Here is a 19600-nt window from a genome sequence, read left to right as displayed (position 1 = left end):
GGGTCTCGCACTTGTCAGGGGCCCGCTCTGTCACACCTGCCCACACCTGCTGTAGGCGGCCCCGCACTCTAAACTAACACTGAGTGGGGCAACTTGGGCCCCGCACTGGTTAGAAGTCCCTGTCCTCTTTTCCACGCAAGATATTTCAGGGCAGCAGCAGAAATGTTTCGCAGCGTGGAGCGGCGTATTATTAACCCCGCCAAGGTCACGCAGATGAAAAGTCGATCGCCGCCCGCCGCCAGCTGTCAGGGCGGCGGGCGGCGGGCGGGCAGCCTTGCGTGACACACTGTAGGGTTGCTGTGCTTCAGGCTTGGGTCATGTCCTTGAGGCTCAGGTTTTAACTCTGATTCCGATAACGTTTATATACATCCGCTTTTGCGCATGCCAGGACGCATTGCATCAAAACGTTGCCAGAGACGAGATTTTTAGTACTATCCCTCCACTCATTATTCTAACACACTAGATCCATACACATTTAGAGCAGAGGCCGGAGAGACGAGAATGAGTATCTAAACTAATGTGCAATGTTTGGCTTTCCCGCTATTAACGCTAAATGTGCTCTAATGTGAAGGCATGTGGCATCTGTGAGCATCGATCCCAGCTGCAGGGGTCCGAGGCGGGTCCATCCCCTGCCCCCTGCCAGTCTCCGCGCCACAAGGGGTGGAAGAATACATACTAACTCCCGCAAGAGTGTCCACACGTGCGTCGTCATTAACCTCCGGAGCCAAAATGTTCACGCTTAATTTTTTAGGACATTGAAAACTGCTGCGTGTAAGCCAGTATTAAGTGAGGTTCGCCTTCATGTTCGCGTCGTGAGTGCAGAAAGCAACTCCCACTTCCACAACCGCCACCTCCACCTCCTCCACCGCCCCCGTCAGTATCTCCAGGTGAGTGTCAGGTGAACACGGCAGGGGAACGTGACACCTCTCATTAACCTGTCACGAGGGAGAGGTAAGCTGCGTATGGGTTGGGGTTCCTCAAAATGTCTTCACGTATGTCTCCATGGGTTTGTCTTCAAGTATAATACGTGTGTGTGTCGCCCCTGTCTTCGATCCTATCTCCACTTAACGTCTTCCGCTGCTATTGTCTTCCTTCCATATTGTTATCCTTAGTGTGTGGTAACTTCCTTCACCATCTCTGTGTGTTCTTCCTTTCTTATGCTTTCGTCCTTGTCTTCGTTAGTCCAATCTTATTCATTATTCTCACATCTGTCTTCTCTTTCTTCACTTTTGTTTTCACCCTTGTCTTCACGTTACTTATCTCCGTTCCTCAGTCCAATCTTATTCATTATTCTCACTTAACTGTCTTCTCTATCCTCACTCTTGTCTTCACCTTTTCTTCACACACGTATTTTCTTCACCCTTGACTTCATACTATTTGCTGTCTTCGTTTTTCAGTTCAATCTTTTTCGTCGTTTTCCTCTCTCTGCCGAAACTGTCCTTGCTATCTTCACTCTTGTCTTCATTTTTGTCTTCATACTATTTTGTCTTCGTTCTTCGCTCCAATTTGTATCGTTATCCTCACTTTCTCGTAACTGTCCTCACTATCTGCACTCTTGTCTTCACTTTTCAAACTCTCGTCATCACTCGTGCACTCTTGTCTTCAAACTCGTCTTCGTTCCTCAGTTCAATTTTCATCATCATCCTCACTTTCTCGCAACTGTCCTCGATCGCTATTTCCACTTGTCTTCTTCACTCCTGTCTTCATACCACTGTTCGAACTATTGTCATCGTTCCTAAGTTCAGTCATCTCTCCAACTGCCTTCTCTATTTCTACTTGTCATCTTCACTCCTGTCTTCACATTGACCCCTTTGTTCTCATTAGTGTCTTCGCTATTCAGTCTAGTTCCTTCTTGTTGTTATCCTCAAGATGTAAAAGTCTAGTCATATTAATTTTATCCTCCCTTTCTTGTAACTGTCCTCTCTATTTCTACTTGTCATCTTCACTCCTGTCTTCATACTGACCCCTTTGTTCTCATTAGTGTCTTCGGTATTCATTCTAGTTCCTTCTTGTTGTTATCCCCAAGATGCACAAGTCGAGTCATATCCTCCTTTTCTTGTTCATCTTCACTCCTGTCCTCACACTGACCATATTGTTCTCATTAGTGTCTTCGCTATTCATTCTAGTTCCTTCTCGTTGTTATCCTCAAGATGTTAAAGTCCTCAATGTCACTGTCGTTCTCACTCTTTATCTTCTCCCCACTCTTGTCTCCACGCTGAGTCATGCTGTTTTCTTCACTCTGTCACAACGTTGATATTCTTCTCCCACTTGCCTTTTAGTTAGGATCAAAGTGTGTGTTTGAACCTCTCATTCAGCCTTGTTTCTTGTCCCAACATTTTTATTTTTTTATTATCCTGTTCATTCTCTTGTCTGCACTGATTCTATTGTTGTTTCCTTCTTGCTGTCAAAACTTACTCACTTCTTTCCTCCACACTTCATTTGTGTTCTGATGTTTCGTTTTTGTATTCGTCAACCATAACACCACTGAACCGCATATAAAGAAAACAGCACGACAACTATTAAGCATCATAGAAAAAGCGTGAAAATCCTAATTAATTATGAAAAGTGTTAGGCAAGATGATAGTACAATTATTCCTCCACGGTATACCTTATTGCTATTAAGTTGCGTTATTTGTTTCCTGTCAATCTCAGTTTTTTTGGAAGGGGGGAAGGGGGGGGGGTGTACAATAAAGTGATTTGCGTCAGAGAGAGAGAGAGAGAGAGCGAGAGAGAGAGAGAGTGAGAGAGAGAGAGAGAGAGAGTTAGTAGATTCATTCATAGCACATATCAAAACTTATACTTGAACTCGGATATTTACGCTTTGGGAATGGATATGTATACACCATTATGCGTATGCTGTCTGCCGTGTGTGTGTGTGTGTGTGTGTGTGTGTGTGTAGCAAGATTGCCTTAATGCTGGCACCTGAATCTCTCTCTCTCTCTCTCTCTCTCTCTCTCTCTCTCTCTCTCCAAACAGACATAGAGATACGCTTAAACAAACAGACAAATAAAAAAAGCATACGAGTCATCGAAAACAAACACACAAACACAATTAATAACAAAAGCATACAAATAAAACACACACACACACACACACACACACACACACACACACACACACACACACACACACACACACACACACACACATATATGATGAATACGTTAAATAAGTTGCTGTTTTTTCCCTAGATAACAACTTAGCACACTCATGATAAGTATGTTTTCCTTAGATAAAGCGAGACGTGATATAATCTTGATAAAGCACATCCGTTATCTTCGAAACGGATAATGATAAGCAAACATCACAACCCATTTTCTTTCATTCACCGCATCATAACCCATTACCCATTTTCTTTCATTCACCACATCATAAACCATTACCCATTTTCTTTCATTCACCACATCATAACCCATTACCCATTTTCTTTCATTCACCGCATCATAACCCATTACCCATTTTCTTTCATTCACCACATCATAAACCATTACCCATTTTCTTTCATTCACCACATCATAAACCATTACCCATTTTCTTTCATTCACCACATCATAAACCATTACCCATTTTCTTTCATTCACCACATCATAACCCATTACCCATTTTCTTTCATTCACCACATCATAAACCATTACCCATTTTCTTTCATTCACCACATCATAAACCATTACCCATTTTCTTTCATTCACCAACATCACAACCCATTACCCATTTTCTTTCATTCACCGCATCATAACCCATTACCCATTTTCTTTCATTCACCAACATCACAACCCATTACCCATTTTCTTTCATTCACCATATCATAACCCATTACCCATTTTCTTTCATTCACCAACATCACAACCCATTACCCATTTTCTTTCATTCACCACATCATAAACCATTACCCATTTTCTTTCATTCACCGCATCATAACCCATTACCCATTTTCTTTCAATCACCAACATCACAACGCCATTAGTTCAGTTCCCATTTTCTCTCAACCCATTAGTTCAGGTCCCATTTTCTCCTATAACCCATTAGTTCAGGTCCCATTTTCTCCTATAACCCATTAGTTCAGGTCCCATTTTCTCTCCCAACCCATTAGATCAGGTCCCATTTTCTCTCTCAACCCCATTAGTTCAGGTCCCATTTTCTCCTATAACCCATTTGTTAGGCTCCTATTTTCTCTTACAACCCATTAGTTCAATTTCCATTTTCTCTCACAGTCGATTTAGTTCCCATTTTCTTAGTCATCACATCACAACCCATTAGTTCAGTTCTCATTTTCTCTCTCAACCCCTTAATTTAGTTCTCATTTTCTCTTACAACCCATTCAGTTCCCAGTTCCCATTTTCTCTCACAACCCATTAGTTCAGGTCCCATTTTCTCTCACAACCCATTAGTTCAGTTCCCACTCTCTTACAACCCTTTCAGTTCCTAGTTCCCATTTTCTCTCACAACCCATTAATTCAGTTCCCATTTTCTCTCATTCATCACATCACTACGCATCAATTCAGTTCCCGTTTTCTCTTACAACCCATTAGTTCAGTTCTCATTTTCTCTCAACCCAAAAATTCAGTTCCCATTTTCTGTCATCACATCACAACCCTTACGTTCAGTTCCCGTTCTCTCCTACAACTCTTATTACCCATCAGATCAGCTCCCGTTTTCTTTTATTCACCATTTGGTCACACCGGCAGCACAGGTGTGTCTGTTATGAGTCTCCCTGACCTTATTTTTCTCTCCGCTGGTCCCGTGTGTTGGGTGTTAAGAAAAGAGTCCGAAGGTGGCCTCAAGATGCTGCTGTGACCACGCCCCACTGAGAGAGAGAGAGAGAGAGAGAGAGAGAGAGAGAGAGAGAGAGTGTGTCAGTGATGTCCTACACTCGCCCAGAGCTTCTTGCGGTTACGGAAAAGCGGACTGTGTTGAGTTAGCATTGACGGGGCTTTCCGCAGGATGTGAGGGGCAGATAACCTGAGAAGTGATAGTGAGAAATCATCGTTTGTGTATAGCGTCTGTTTATAAGAGTAAGGGTCATCCACCTGTGATTTCCTTTCTTTCCTTTTCTTTCTTCTTATGTCTTTTTTTTCATCTCTCTTGTTTGTTTTCCCTTTCCTGTTATCGCTTTTCCTCTTGTTTTCCCTTGGCACTGTTCCCTTGTGTCTTCCCGTCAAATTATCTTCAGTTTTCCACATGTAATAAATCTCTCACGTATAACCCAAGTTTTCTTACCTTACTCCACTGATCTCCATGTCGGCATCTCCCCTCTCTAAACATTCCTCTCCTGTTCACAGTTTTCTTTACTTGCCTTTCATTTCTCGAGTTATTTCCAAATCTTCTTTCAAAACATTCCTCTCCTGTCCGTAGTTGTCTTAGCTTCAGTTAACACCAAATCAACTTCATTAATCGCCAAATCAACTTCACTTATCGCCAAATCAGTTCCAGTAATCACCAAATCAACTCCGGTAATCTCCAAATCAACTCCACTTATCACCAAATCAACTCCAGCAATCTCCAAATCAACTCCACTTATCACCAAATCAACTCCAGCAATCTCTAAATCAACTCCACTTACCTATCACCAAATCAGTTCCAGTAATCACCAAACCAACCTCAGTTATCTTCATATCAACTCTCTCTCTCTCTCTCTCTCTCTCTCTCTCTCTCTCTCTCTCTCTCTGCCTAACTCCTGTCACCTCCAAGTCAAGTTTTATCATTACTGAATTTTCCCCCAATCATTTCGCTTCAAGTGTCCGGATATTCCACTTACCGTATATTCAGTCTATGGTCTCCTGCGCTGAGTTCCACTATTAATATTCTTGTGCAATGGACGCTCGCGGGGAACCTTGACCTGCGATACTAAACCATTATTAGAGAGCTGTGCGTGACCCTGGACCATTGGAAGTGGGAGAGGCTGCAGGTAGGGGAGGAAGGGGGAGAGATGTGTGTGTGTGTGTGTGTGTGTGTGTGTGTGTGTGTGTGTTACTTATCTTACTGACGCGCCGTATCCACCAGCAGGACCATGGAGCGCCACCTGATTCTGTTTCTTATTAGCTGCAACAACTCAGCAGCCGGCTTAAGATGTCCTCCCGCCACTCTCGTCACACCATCCATAAATTTCTCTCTCTGTCTTTCTCTTGCTCTTCTGCCTTCCACCATACCAGTCAAAACCAGAATGCTTTTGGTGTGTACAGGGAGTTTGAGGCTTCTCTTATGACTGGTTCATGGCGATATACAGCATTACAGACGCATACATAACCCTGAACTGACAACGGAAAAAAAACTATATATGGGTAGGAGCTGGAAGGGAGGAAGATAAGTTTTTGTGTGGAAATATAAAAGTGTTGAGCATATAGAGGCAGTTAAGACCTCTATTATAACTCGTTCGTGTCGCTATATTGTATTGAAAGAAGCGTAAACATAACCCTGAACTGACAACGGAGAAAACTATATAGGTAGGAGCTGGAAGGAAGGAAGAGAAGTGTTTGTGTGGAAATATCAAAGTGCTGAGTATATAGAAGCAGTTATGGCTTCTATTATAACTCATTCGTGTCACTATATTGTATTGAAAGAAGCGTATACATAACCCTGAACTGACAACGGGGAAAACTATATAGGTAGAAGCTGGAAGGGAGGAAGAGAGGTGTTTGTGTGGAAATATGAAAGTTTTGAATATATACAGGTAGTAAAGGCTTCTAATTAAGTGGTTCATGCCAATATACAGCATTACAGAGGCATACATAACCCTACAGCTGAGAGAGAGAGAGAGAGAGAGAGAGAGAGAGAGAGAGAGAGAGAGAGAGAGAGAGAGAGAGAGAGAGAGGTGCATGCTGTTGAAATAAGAAAGTGTGAGGCCATGCAGGCAGTTAAACGTTATGTTATTTCTATCACCTTGACCTGAGATGCACCTTCAGTGAGACGTATAAGGACCTGAACTAAGTAACAGGGGATGGTGTAAGTATGGAGGGAGGAGGAGGGGGAGCGGGAGGTGTGTGTGTGGAAATAAGAAAAAAGTGTTGGACATAGGGAGAGTTTAGGGCATGGTGTTTAAATATGGAGGGAGGGGGAGCGGGAGGTATACTAATGTGTGAAAATAAGAAAGTGTTGGACATAGGGATAGTTTAAGGCATGGTGTTTAAGTATATGAAGGAAGGAGGAAGGGAAGCGGGAGGTGTATGTATGTGTGGAAATAGAAAGTGTTGGACATAGGGAGAGTTCAGGGCAAAACCTTAATTAGTGAAAAATACAAACTAATTTTTTCCCTATCTCTTTCTTCGCCTCTTGTCCAATCATTCCTCTCTCCCCTTCTCTTTGCCTCTTCTTCTCTTTCTCTTTCTCCTCTCTCCCTCTCTTTTGCGTCCTATCATTTCTCTCTCGCCCCCTCTTTGCCTCTTCCTCTCTCTCTTTCTCCTCTCTCCCTCTCTTTTCCGGGAGGTGTATGTGTGGAAAGAAGAGTGTTGAATATAGGGAGAGAGTTTAGGGGAGAATGTCAGCATAGAGGGAGGAGGGGAAGCGAAAGGTGTATTTGTGGAAAGAGGAGAGTATTGGACATAGGGAGAGGAGAAGGAGAGGATGTAAGCATAGAGAAAAGAAGGGCGGGGCAGCGGAAGGTGTATGAGAAAAACACACACACACTCAAAGAAAAGGGAAAGGGCGCGAGAGAACAGTTACACGCAATCAACCTCATTTCTTTTTTTTCTTTTTTTTTCTTTTTTTACGTCGTAGCCTATTGCGCTGTCATGAGTCTTTCGAAATTAAAGTGATTCATGGGTGGTGCAAGGGAGTTATAAATGGCATAATGTACTGAAGGAAGGAAGGAAGGAAGGAAGGAAAAAAAGGAATATTGGAAGGGCAGCAAGTTACAGCTTCCAATATGAACTGTTCCCTACCGCGCCGCTAATGGACTGGACCTGGGATGCGCATTAGCGAGGCAGAAAGATGACGAAAAAGAATAAATTGAAAGCCGTTGCGGTAGAAGAAGGGGAGAGAAGAGGTGAGGGGAAATACTACGTGCTTTAGTTAATATAGGAAGGAAGGGAGGAAGGGGAGCGTAAATATACCATGCGTCCTCAGCTACCGAGATTTTGCCGTTAATTTAGTGGTAAAGAGAGGAAGAGGGAGAGAGAGAGAGAGAGAGAGAGAGAGAGAGAGAGGATACATAAGGTGTCAGAAGAGATTGGAAAGACGGTGAGAGAGATAGATGAGAAAAAATTAGCATGCATTTTATATTTACCGAAGTGTAGCTGTCAATCTCGTGGCAAAGGAAAGGGCGAAGAGGAGCGATAAGTCTCAGTGAGGTTGGAAGATGTGGAGAAAGAGATAGGTCCGAAAATTCACCTTGCATTCTTCAATTATCGAGGTTTAGCTGTCTAGACGGCAAAAGAGAGGAAGAGAGGAGAAAGAGGAAGAGAGAATAAACAGAGAAAGAGGCAAAGAGAGGGCGAGAGATGAGTGATAGAAGAGGAGGAGAAAAAAATAAGTGAGAAAAATCAGCTTGCATTGTATAGTTACCAAAATTTCGCTGTCTAGGCGGTAAAAGAGAGGAAGAAAGAGAGCGAGAGGAAGAGGCAAAGAAAGGGCGAGAGAGGATTGAAAGGAGAAGAGGCAGATAAAAAGATAGGGAAAAATCAGCTTGCATCTTCAGTTACCGAATTTTTCCTGTCTTGGCGGTAAAAGAGAGAAGAGAAGAGGAAGAGAGAGGAGTGATGGGGTGTCAGACGAGACGGAGGGGAAGACGTGCATGTAAATATTCAGCTTACGTTCTTAGCTACCGAGATTTAAATCCCAGTCAGGGTTCATAAAGGACGTGTGTGGCTGCCTGTCAGTTGTCAAGGTATAATGGTCGTGAAGGAGACGTTGAGTGGGTAGAAGAAAGACATGTTTGAATATTCTTCCCTCCCTCCCTCCCGTTCTCCCTTCCTCCCCTCCTGTCCCTCGCCCTGGCTCCTGTACTGCTTCTTCTCTTTCTTCTTCCCTCTCTTCCTCTCTCTCTCTCTCTCTCTCTCTCTCTCTCTCTCTCTCTTAGTCAACACGATTATCTCATTTTAAAACAATCTCGACCGCCACTTTACCATAATATTCGCTGAGGTAGAAATGCAAAGTGTTGGTGGCCACTAGACGTTATTATGTAATTTCACTAAGGTTCAACGACTAACCACCCCACCTAGTCTAAACCATAGGGTCTGTGTGGTTCTGAGTATCTATGTAAATCACTGTCTATCTATCTATCTATTTATCTTACACAGTCATACGCAACTTCACCCACCCGTGTACCAACCCTATCCCAATCTCTCTTCCGTAACCTGCCTCGCGTCACTGAATTTCCTAATCTCTCTTGCTTCACCATAGGGAGGCTGGAAGTGGCCTTGATTCCCATCTGGTGCCGACGTAACAAACGGCTGGCGGGCTGAAGGAGGGAATGGGGTCAGGGTCGCGCAGCCAGCCGAGCAAGCCGATAGGGGACAGCGTATAGACTCGCGCGTGGCTATACCGTCTCGCTTCCTGCTCGCTCGCTCTCTCTCTCTCTCTCTCTCTCTCTCTCTCTCTCTCTCAAGGTAAAATATGAATGATTATCCTGAATTGCCGAGGATTAAAGGTAGATCGTTTAAGATTGTAACATTGTTTGAAAAAAAAAAATACACACACTTGTAGACAGCCTATGGTGGTAATACTGTTTGAGAAAAAGATGTAAAGTTTGTCAGCGTGTGGTGGTAATACTGTTAAAATAAAATACACAGACAGCTTGTAATAGTAACAGGAAAATACATGAAGATAGACAGCTTGTGGTGGTAACATTGTTTGGAAAAGCTATAAAAGGTAGAGGGCTTATGTGTGTGTTAAAAAAAAAAAAGATACTCAGGTAGACAGTTTGGGGTGGTAACATTGCACGGAGAAGATAACAAAGGCAGGCAGCTTGTGTTGGTAACGTTGCCCCCCATTCACTGCGCCGTAGCATACCAAAGCGCGTCGTTGTGTCTCGGTTGCGTAACTGGCGGGGTTGTGAGGGAGGGAGGAAGGAAGGGATGTTCGTGGGTCCGTCCGTAGCAAGGTCTGCGGACGAGGCTATCTCTTTAAGCCTTGACTGGCGAGGAGGCTTGTCCATCTCTCCTTCTCACCGCCCACACACACGAGCGGGCCATACGAGCTTGACTCATTCCTCTCTATAAAATGAATTGGTAGGTACATTTTTTTGAGCGTTGGCCCGGAGTAAGACATAAGGGCGTAGATATTGCTTGCAGTATTAGGGAGAAGGTTTGAGGACGTAGATATTGCTTGAAGTGTTAAATAGAAGGTATGAAGATGTAGTTAGTATCAGGTAGGAGGTAGGAGGACTTGGTTATGGCTTCAAGTATTAGGTAGAGGATATGAGGATGTAGATATTGCTTGAAGTGTTAGGTAGAAGGTATGAGGACGTAGTTATTTCTTGAAGTATCAGGTAAAGGGTTTGATAACATATACATTGCTTGAAGTATTAGGTAGAAGGTTTGAGAACGTAGATATGGCTTGCAGTATTAGAGAGAAGGTTTGGATATGAGAGCGTAGATATTGCTTGAAGTATTAGGTAAAGGGTTTGAGGACGTAGGTATCGTTTCAAGAATTAGGTAGATAGATACTTTTAACAATCTTTCCATCACACGAAAATACATCACGAATCTCACCTGTGCCTGACAAGTGCAAAGTTACCTTCCCTCGCCGCTTAGGTATTTCACTCGCCACTCTCATCGCTGCGGTCTGAACACAACCACAGCGATAAAAACACTCCGTTATCATTCGTCCCCCGCCCCAGCGTTACGAAAGAGCACGCGGACTAGTGATGAAAGTGAAATGACCAAAAGATACGTTGATTGCGGCACATTCACACACCCTGACACATGAACAGATAATGACAATGATAAGTCCGCTGTGGTGTCTCCGTTCATGTGTATTTTAAGATATTTATTACCGTATACCCTTTTGTCCTTGCATGTCTAGAATTTTCCGTACTCTTGTTCTCTTTCTCTCTCGTCGCTTTCACTCTCATTCTCTCTTTCTCGGGGTCTCAGGTGTTTCGGGGCTGTTGAAGAGGCGGCTTATAGTGTCCGCATTCCTTCCTCTCTACCTGTTTCATCTCTTAATAATAAAATGATATAATAATAACAATAACAAAAAATCATCACAAATTCTTAACGGGTGCGCTTTATATGTTGAAACGATACACCTATAAGAACATCAACTCACCTTACGCATATTAAAAGTTGCATCACCACCAATATAAATAAATAAATAAAATAAAATAGAAAAAATATTAGAAGGTGCTGCCCTTATTGCCGGGTAGACTATCTTGAAGAGCCTTGTAGACGGCCTCAATTAACCCGTTCGTGAAGTGGACGAATTTTTGTCTTATTTTAGTTTAAGGCCACCTCTTTGGATTCTTTTTGTGAGCAGCGAGTAGCGGGCTTTTTTTATTATTGTTTACTTTTTTGTGCCCTTGAGCTGTCTCCTTTGTTGTAAAAAAAAAAGAAGTGGTTGCCGTGATATATATATGATTTGATTGGCCGATGCTGTTTCTATCTGCTCCTCTCGACCGAAATCGTTTTAATGACTACAGCTTTCCAATTCATTCCGTCACGACTCTAGTAACCTAACACCTAATAGCAGATCCTGGCCTTCTGGTTGATGGCGGGGCAGCAGCGTTTGTCGTTGGGGTGCTGGCTGTCGGTATTGCAGTAGTATCTCAGCAGGCCAGCGGGAGAGCGTGGGACAGGATCTGGGTATTATTCCAACATTTGTGCGATGGTTGAAAACTGCCATTGGTATTCTTTATGGGGGGGAGAGGGAGGAGGGAGGAAGGTGGCGCACTCTTCGTCTTTGTCAAAAAATTCTCCCTTTATCTATCCATCCATCTATCTATCTATCCATCTATATCTAAGTATTTTTTTTTTTTTTTTTTTTTTTTTTTTTTACGTCGCTGCCTATTGCGCCGGTAGGCATCTTCCCGGTGGGGCCTGATGGTCGGCCCAAGGCTTCTTCCAGGTGGAGCCTGATGGTCGCCCCAGCCCGTTCTGGCGCAGGCGAGTGTTTATAGTGGCGCCATCTTGCATTGGCTCATGCTGCCCCCCGGAACTCGTTCTTGATTCGCTTGGACGGCTTCCTCTAGAGTCCGGGTTGATGGGTGGTCTTCAGGACAGCATGTGGGTAGTTTTAAGCCACTTGGCGGTGACTGAAAAATCCGAGGTGGTAGCGTGGGGATTCGAACCAGCGTCGTCCATCACGCGGTGAATGTGGGCCCAGTACGCTACCAGCTCAGCCACCGCCTACCGCCTATATCTATCTATGTATGTGTATCTCCTCCTCGCAAGGTATACACGCAGTTGGAACATTCTGAAAGCTTCGTCGGCACGGATTGGATACAACGGAGAGCCTTGAGTGTGGGCGGGAAGGGTTCGATCTGGCTGCTGGGGTGGCTGGAGGGGCGGGATGGGCGGACTGGTTGACCTAAAGGGGTATGTCAGACCGGAGGAGAGAGAGAGAGAGAGTCATGGCGGCGTGCTGAAGCAAGACTCGGTTCTCACTCACTCTCCCTCACTCTCACCCTCTTCTTCACCTTCATTATCTCCACCATACTCCCCATTCTCTCCCTCCCTCCCTCCTTCCCTCCTATTATACCTCCCCTCCACCCTCCCCTCTCTTTAACCTACTCTGGAAACTCTCTCTCTTCCCCTTTCTCACACTTTTTTCCCCACCTGATATTATCCCTCTCAATATTAATTTCTCTCTCTCTCTCTCTCTCTCTCTCTCTCTCTCTCTCTCTCTCTCTCTCTCTCTCTCTCCATTTTTTTTCTCTTCTCTTATTTCGTATTTTCTCTCTTTCATCTCCCGTCTTCGTATTCCATTTTCCTTGTAAACTCTTTCCTTCCCATCTCCTTTTTTTTATACCATCTTTCATCACTTCCCTTTTTATTTTATTTTTATTTTCCATTCCCTCCCTTCCTCTCTCTCTCTCTCTCTCTCTCTCTCTCTCTCTCTCTCTCTCTCTCTCTCTCTCTCTCTCTCTCTCTTTCTCTCTCTCTCTCTTCCTCCTCTCCTATCTCATGTTCTCTCTCCTCTACCTCCTATCTCTGTATTTCCACTCTTTATAAACTACTTTTTTCTCCTCACTTTCTTTTTACTTTTTTTTCATTCCTCTCCCTTTTGTTTTATTTTTTACCTCCCATTCCGCCCCTCCTTCCTCTTCCCTCTTCTCTCCCTTTCCCTCTATTCCACTCTTATCAAAATTTCTCTTCCCCTCCCTCACTCTTTCTCTACCTACTTTCATCCCAATTTTTACTTTTTCCTTCCTTCCTTCCCTCCCTCCTCTCCCCTCTCTCTTATTCTCCCTTCTCTTGCCCTCTTTCACCTTTTCTTTTTAATCAAGGGTACAGTAAGAAGAGGAAGTGGGTTAGTGGCGAAGGTGCACAGGTGGGGGAGAAGGAAAGACAGCAGGAGTGTACAGTTGTATGGTGTAGATTCGATCGTTGTTCTGGTGTAGTTATCGTTCATCGGGCACCTCCCTCACTTGTCTCTCTCTCTCTCTCTCTCTCTCTTACTCTATTAGCATCATCTCCCTTCCTCATCCTCATTTTCACCCCTTCCCTCCGCCCCTCTCTTTCTTTTTTTCTTTCTTTCTTCCTTTCGTTATTTATTTGTTTATTTATTTGTTATATTGATTGGTGTCTTTGTCTGTCTGTGTCTTTCTCCCCCCCCCCTACTCTCTCTCTCTCTCTCTCTCTCTCTCTCTCGCTGGGTACGACTGCAAGGCGTCTGCTGCAACACAAACACCAACGATGAAAAACAACACACAAAAACGGGGTAAGCCGAGGGACGTATGGACCAACACTGGAGATGAAAGTGTTCGTTTTTGTGTTCGTTGTGTTGTGTTGCGTCGCTGACCTGACCTCTTGCTTTTTTTGTTTTAATTTTTCGATCATTTTAATCTCTGTTCGCTGTGTTGCTTCACCGTCTTTCTCTCAATGACTTGTTTATGAGGCTATGGGACCCAGGGAAGTGTACCTCTCACACTGTTGCAACCACGAACACAGGATATCCTCCTTCCACTCGTCTGTACACACCCACAGCGGATAGAAACAACTCCTGTGTCCCTTATGTAAGCTCTTTCTCCACAGGGGGGGGGGGGTAAGGGTGCCTCCTCTCTCTATGGGCAGCCTTGCTCAATGCACGACTTTGACTCCACTACGCATGAGATGGCTGGCGGTCAGGATATCCTCTTCCCAGACCGGCTAAACGGGAAGGACGGGGTGGGAAGTGCATATAAGGTTGAGGGGCGGGAAGAGAGAGGGGGGGGGGGGGAGAGGGAGAGTGTCAGAGTGTGTGTGCATGTGTGTGTGTGTGTGTGTGTGTGTGTGTGTTGACTAAGCAAAAACTCCCGGACGATGCTTGCCTGTGTAATAGTCTGCGGTTCTTATCCCGTAACACCCGCCCTCGCGTCCTGACAAGCAAACAGCAACGCACGGGCTATTGAGGAGGTCCCGTGTGCCTTTCATTCATGGCTACCTGGAGGGAGTGTTCGCGCAAGCCGCTGCCGTCCGCCGCTGCGTGGGATGGTTGCACGTTATGAAGCTGGGAAGGAGAGAGGAGAGTGTAGGTGTGTAGAGAAGGGATGTTGTGGTAGCGGCATAAAGGTGTAGACTGTAGACTGATGCTTGCAAGTCTAGGAAGCGAAAAGGTAGGGAAGATGTGAATAAAAGAGATAGGTAGGTTTTTTTTTACAACAAAGGAGACAGCTCAAGGGCACAAAAAAAGGATACAATAATTAAAAAAAAAAAAAAAAAGCCCGCTACTCCCTGCTCCCAAAAAGAATCCAAAGAGGTGGCCGAAAGAGGGGTCAATTTCGGGAGGAGAGATGTCCTGATACCCTGTGATTGAAGAAAGATAAATCAATAGACATGTAAAGAGAGAGAGAGAGAGAGAGAGAGAGAGAGAGAGGTAGATGCGGTGTTGCAATATAGCAGTACCATGTTTGTACACACAGGGACTCGGTGATTCTCTCTGCCAGTATAATCATATTTATGCTAATGCGGGGAAGAACATCACGTGACAGCCAGCCGCCAGGAGACAGGTCGGGGGTGGGATTGCAACATTGGAAAACTGAAGGTAAAGACTGCAAAGACCTAAAACTACTCACGAAAGATGACGTTAGTAGTTACTGAAAAACATTACTGACTCAAAAGAATAGAAGCATTATATTCAGAAACAGATTATACGAACACCTCTGCGAACTGGTTACTTACTTACTTATTTGCAACATTGAAAAGCTGAAGGTAAAGACTGCAAAGACCTAAAACTACTCACGGGAGATGACGTTAGTAGTTACTGAAAAACATTACTGACTCAAAAGAATAGACGCATTATATTCAGAAACAGATTATACGAACACCTCTGAGAACTGGTTACTTACTTACTTATTCATTTATTTATCTACTTAATATTTTTTTTATTTATATATATGTTAAAAGTCACATATGAAGTCACCTCGGTCGCAAATGCTACACCGGGCGTGGACTAAGTAAAAAGCCGTCAAACCGGAGCTCAATTAAGCATTAGAGATCCCCGCGCTTGCTCGTCGGGACACACACACACACACACACACACACACACACACACACACACACACACACACACACACACACAAGGGGAAAGGGAGAATATTTAGTGAAGAAAAGTGGAAGGGGAAAATTTATTGGAGCGTTGAGATAAAGGTAGCGGAGTTCACACACACACACACACACACACACACACACACACACACACACACAAGGAAGGGAATGTGCCGCGTTCGTTGCAAGGCCGCCGTGTCTCGATCTGACTGGTGTTGCCTGACTGCGTTCGTGCCTTGACCTGCCTCAGCCTGCCTCCCCTTCCTCCTCCTTGCAACTGTAAAGGTGTGTGCAATACTGTCTGTCTGTATATGTATGTATGTATGTATGTATGCTTGTTTGTGTGTATGGAGAGAGACAGACAGATTTAGGGTATCAGGACACCTCTTCTCCCGAAATTGACCTCTCTTTTTGGCCGCTCCTTTGACCTCTATTCAGGAGCAGTAAGTAGCGGGCTTTTTTATATTTTTCTTTACGCCCTTGAACTGTCTCCTTTGCTGTAAAAAAAAGACGTATAAACAGAGACAGAAACGGAGTGAGAGAGACAGATATTTTTATAGATGTTCAAACCACAGAATTTATGACATCAAACAGCCGCCATGACGTTGCATTTCTTTGGCCTTGGCGAATGTTAGGTGGAGGAAATGGAGGCTGAGTTTTTCTTTTCTTCTCAAACGAATCAGCTGTGTTGCACTGAATCCTTGAAGGCGAGAGGAGCGTATTCGATTTTATCCTATAGCGACGTTGGTGAAAAAAAAAAAAAGATCCAGTCTGAATATATTTGCTTTGTTTTGCACCGTGAATTCCGTTCGTGACGTTTAATCAGTCATCAACAATTTAAAGGGAACTACATTCGTAAAGCTTTGAAGTATTTTAAATCACTCGACGTGTGTGTGTGTGTGTGTGTGTGTGTGTGTGTGTGTGTGTGTGTGTGTGTGTTTAACCTCAGACAGATAAAAAGTGCCGTTAAATCAAACAGGTAACACATTTTTCGAAACTTTTGAAATGCATGTTCCCAGTGACCTTCCCTCGAGAGCTGGTTTTTCCCCAAGCCCCCATCACTCCCCTTCCCCAACCCCTCACCACTCCCCTTTCTCCGAGACTCCTCCTCTTCCTCCCCTCCCCTACCCAGTATCCCCTTCTTGCTTCATTCTCCTTTTCTTATTCTCCGACTCTTCATCTCTCACTCTCCTCGATCTTGTCACCTTTCCCTCCGTTCCTTCCTCCTCGTTCTCTCCCCTACCATGCCCCCACCATGTCCGCCCTCATCCTCCCCTACCTACCCCTCACCTTTCTCCTCCCCGTCGCTGAGCCGAGCCGCGTGACCTTCCGGAGACTGGGCGGCGGCAGCTTTCCCAAACTTCGTGACCAAGAGCATGTGACACAGGATTACGACAGCAGCGGCGATGCAGGGGAGGCTGACTTGGGGTGCAGGGCGCGCCGATCGAGGAGGATATGTAATGGAGGGAGGAGGAGAATATGCAGTGAAGGGGAGAGGAAGGGGATGATATGCAGTGAAAGGAAGGGGAAGGGAGAATATTTCAAAAGGGGAGAGGAAGGGGAGAATATTTAGTGAAGAAAAGTGGAAGGGGAAAATTTATTGGGCCGTTGAGATAAAGGTAGCGGAGTTCAAAGGTATTGGAGTTAAAACAGGGCCGTAATTTCTGGGGGGACTAGGTGCTTTAGCTCCCTAATGCTTTCTATATATCAATTACCCATTTATGTTAATTTCTCCGATATTTTTGCTTGGCTTATTAAAATTCACTAGCATATAGCAACAATCTACTCTCTAGAAGCTGCCTCTTTGATTGCTTGTTACATTGACAGCTGTTGTATATAATATCATGCATTTGGTTATTATGTCTCTATCGTTTACTTTTATGCAACCTCAACTTGGGAGTCGAGCTGTGAATGTAGCGCTGTGATTGGCTGGGCTTGTATGGGCAGCCCTTACAAGATGGTCTAAATAGTCCAATGTATCCTATCACAGTCTTTTTTTTGTTGTTTTTTTGTAGTTAGCAAGTAAGGTTACAGTCTCGGGAACCCATTCACCAGGTTATCTTTGCGCGATGACTCGAAACTGTTCCTCCACATCTCGTATTGTTTTGGTTATCTGCCGTGTTGTTTTCTTCTTGTAGCGAGGCAGCGACTCTTTTTTGTTGCTGTTATGTAAGATTAGAGTCTCGGGAACCCACTCACCAGGTTATCTTTGCGCGATGACTTGAAACTGTTCCTCCACATCTCGTATTGTTTTGGTTATCTGCCGTGTTGTTTTTATCTTTTAGCGAGGCAACAATTCTTCTTTTTGTAGCTGTTATGTAAGATTAGAGTCTCGGGATTCCACTCACCAGGTTATCTTTGCGCGATGACTCGAAACTGTTCCTCCACATTTCGTATTGTTTTGGTTATCTGCCGTGTTGCTTTTATCTTTTAGCGAGGCAACAATTCTTCTTTTTGTAGCTATTATGTAAGGTTAGAGTCTCGGGATTCCACTCACCAGGTTATCTTTGCGCGATGACTTGAAACTGTTCCTCCACATTTCGTATTGTTTTGATTATCTGCCGTGTTGTTTTTATCTTTTAGCGAGGCAACCATTCTTCTTTTTGTAGCTGTTATGTAAGATTAGAGTCTCGGGATTCCGCTCACCAGGTTATCTTTGCGCGATGACTTGAAACTGTTCCTCCACATTTCGTATTGTTTTGGTTATCTGCCGTGTTGCTTTTATCTTTTAGCGAGGCAACAATTCTTCTTTTTGTAGATTAGAGTCTCGGGATTCCACTCACCAGGTTATCTTTGTGCGATGTTGACTTTAAACTATACCTCCACATTTCGTTTTATTTGGGTTTTGGTTATCTGCCGTATTGTTTGCGTCTTTTAGCGAGGCCACAGTCTATTTTTCTGTAGTTAGCAAGCAAGGTTTTAGTAGTCTCGTAATACATTTTGATAAGGCTTCTGCTTTAGAGAGGCCACAGTCTATTTTTCTGTAGTTAGCAAGTATGGTTTTAATAGTCTAGTAATACATTTTGATAAGGCTTCTGCTTTAGCGAGGCCACAGTCTATTGTTTTTGCAGTTAGCGAGTAAGGTTATAGTCTCAGGAATCTACTCACCAGGTTATCTTTGTGGAATGATTGGAAACTGTATCTTCATATCGCTTAATTTTTCAGATTTTTGGTTTTCTTTCTGCCGTGTTGTTTTGTGTTCCAGCGAGGCCACAGTCTATTGTTTTGTAGTTAACGAGTAAGGTTATAGTCTCGGGAATCCACTCACCAGGTTTTCTTTCTGCAATGATTGGAAACTATCTTCATATCGCGTATATTTCGAGGTGTTGGTTTTCTTTCTGCCGTGTTGTTTGCGTCTTTTAGGGAGGCCACAGTCTATTTTGGAGAGACAGAAAGCGTGCCATGAACTAGGGAACAGATAAAGGCTGAAGAAGTTAGAATGACATTGAAGAATAAGAAATGGACCACTAGAGATTATACAAAGGTTGAATTAGTTATACCGGCACCAAGGCATAAGGAACAGATAAAGTTTGAAGAAGCTATAACGGGAGTAAAAAAAGGAAGAAACAGACTTAGGCATATATAAAGGATAAAAGAAGGTAAAATGGCAATAAAGAAGAGCAAGAAATGGACTAGAGAATAAACAAAGGTAGAATAATATATAACGGTAACAAGGCTTTTTTTTTAACAGCAGAGGAGACAGTGCAAGGGCGTAAAAAAAAAAATAATGAAAAAAAAGCCCGCTACTTACTGCTCCTGAGAGAATGGACTTGTGCAGATCATATTAAATCTAGAACTAATAGAAGATGGACAACCAAAGTAATTCAGTGACAACCCAGGAATTGTAGAATGAAATTAGAACCATTGCTGAAGGAGATAGATGAGACTAACATCAGATAGAGGTTGAAGTATGTGGAAAAAACGTCTTTATTATGCAGCAAATTATTGAGGGCCGAGAATAATAATGATAATGATTGTCACAC

The 19600-nt window shown here is 43.8% G+C and overlaps 1 protein-coding gene across 1 annotated transcript in view; it reads left to right on the top strand.

Annotated features, from left to right (window-relative positions):
* Positions 1-628: 628 nt before the first annotated feature.
* The window catches only part of LOC127007274 (5'-nucleotidase-like), a 73716-nt gene continuing 54744 nt past the window's right edge, over positions 629-19600 (top strand). The window contains exon 1 of the mRNA XM_050878045.1: positions 629-887. The gene's annotated coding sequence lies outside the window, so the exon portion shown is untranslated. The remainder of the gene's footprint in view (positions 888-19600) is intronic.

This window comes from Eriocheir sinensis, chromosome 35, assembly GCF_024679095.1.
Source record: "Eriocheir sinensis breed Jianghai 21 chromosome 35, ASM2467909v1, whole genome shotgun sequence".
Classification (NCBI taxonomy): domain Eukaryota; kingdom Metazoa; phylum Arthropoda; class Malacostraca; order Decapoda; family Varunidae; genus Eriocheir; species Eriocheir sinensis.
This window is presented reverse-complemented; position numbering and strand designations above follow the sequence as displayed.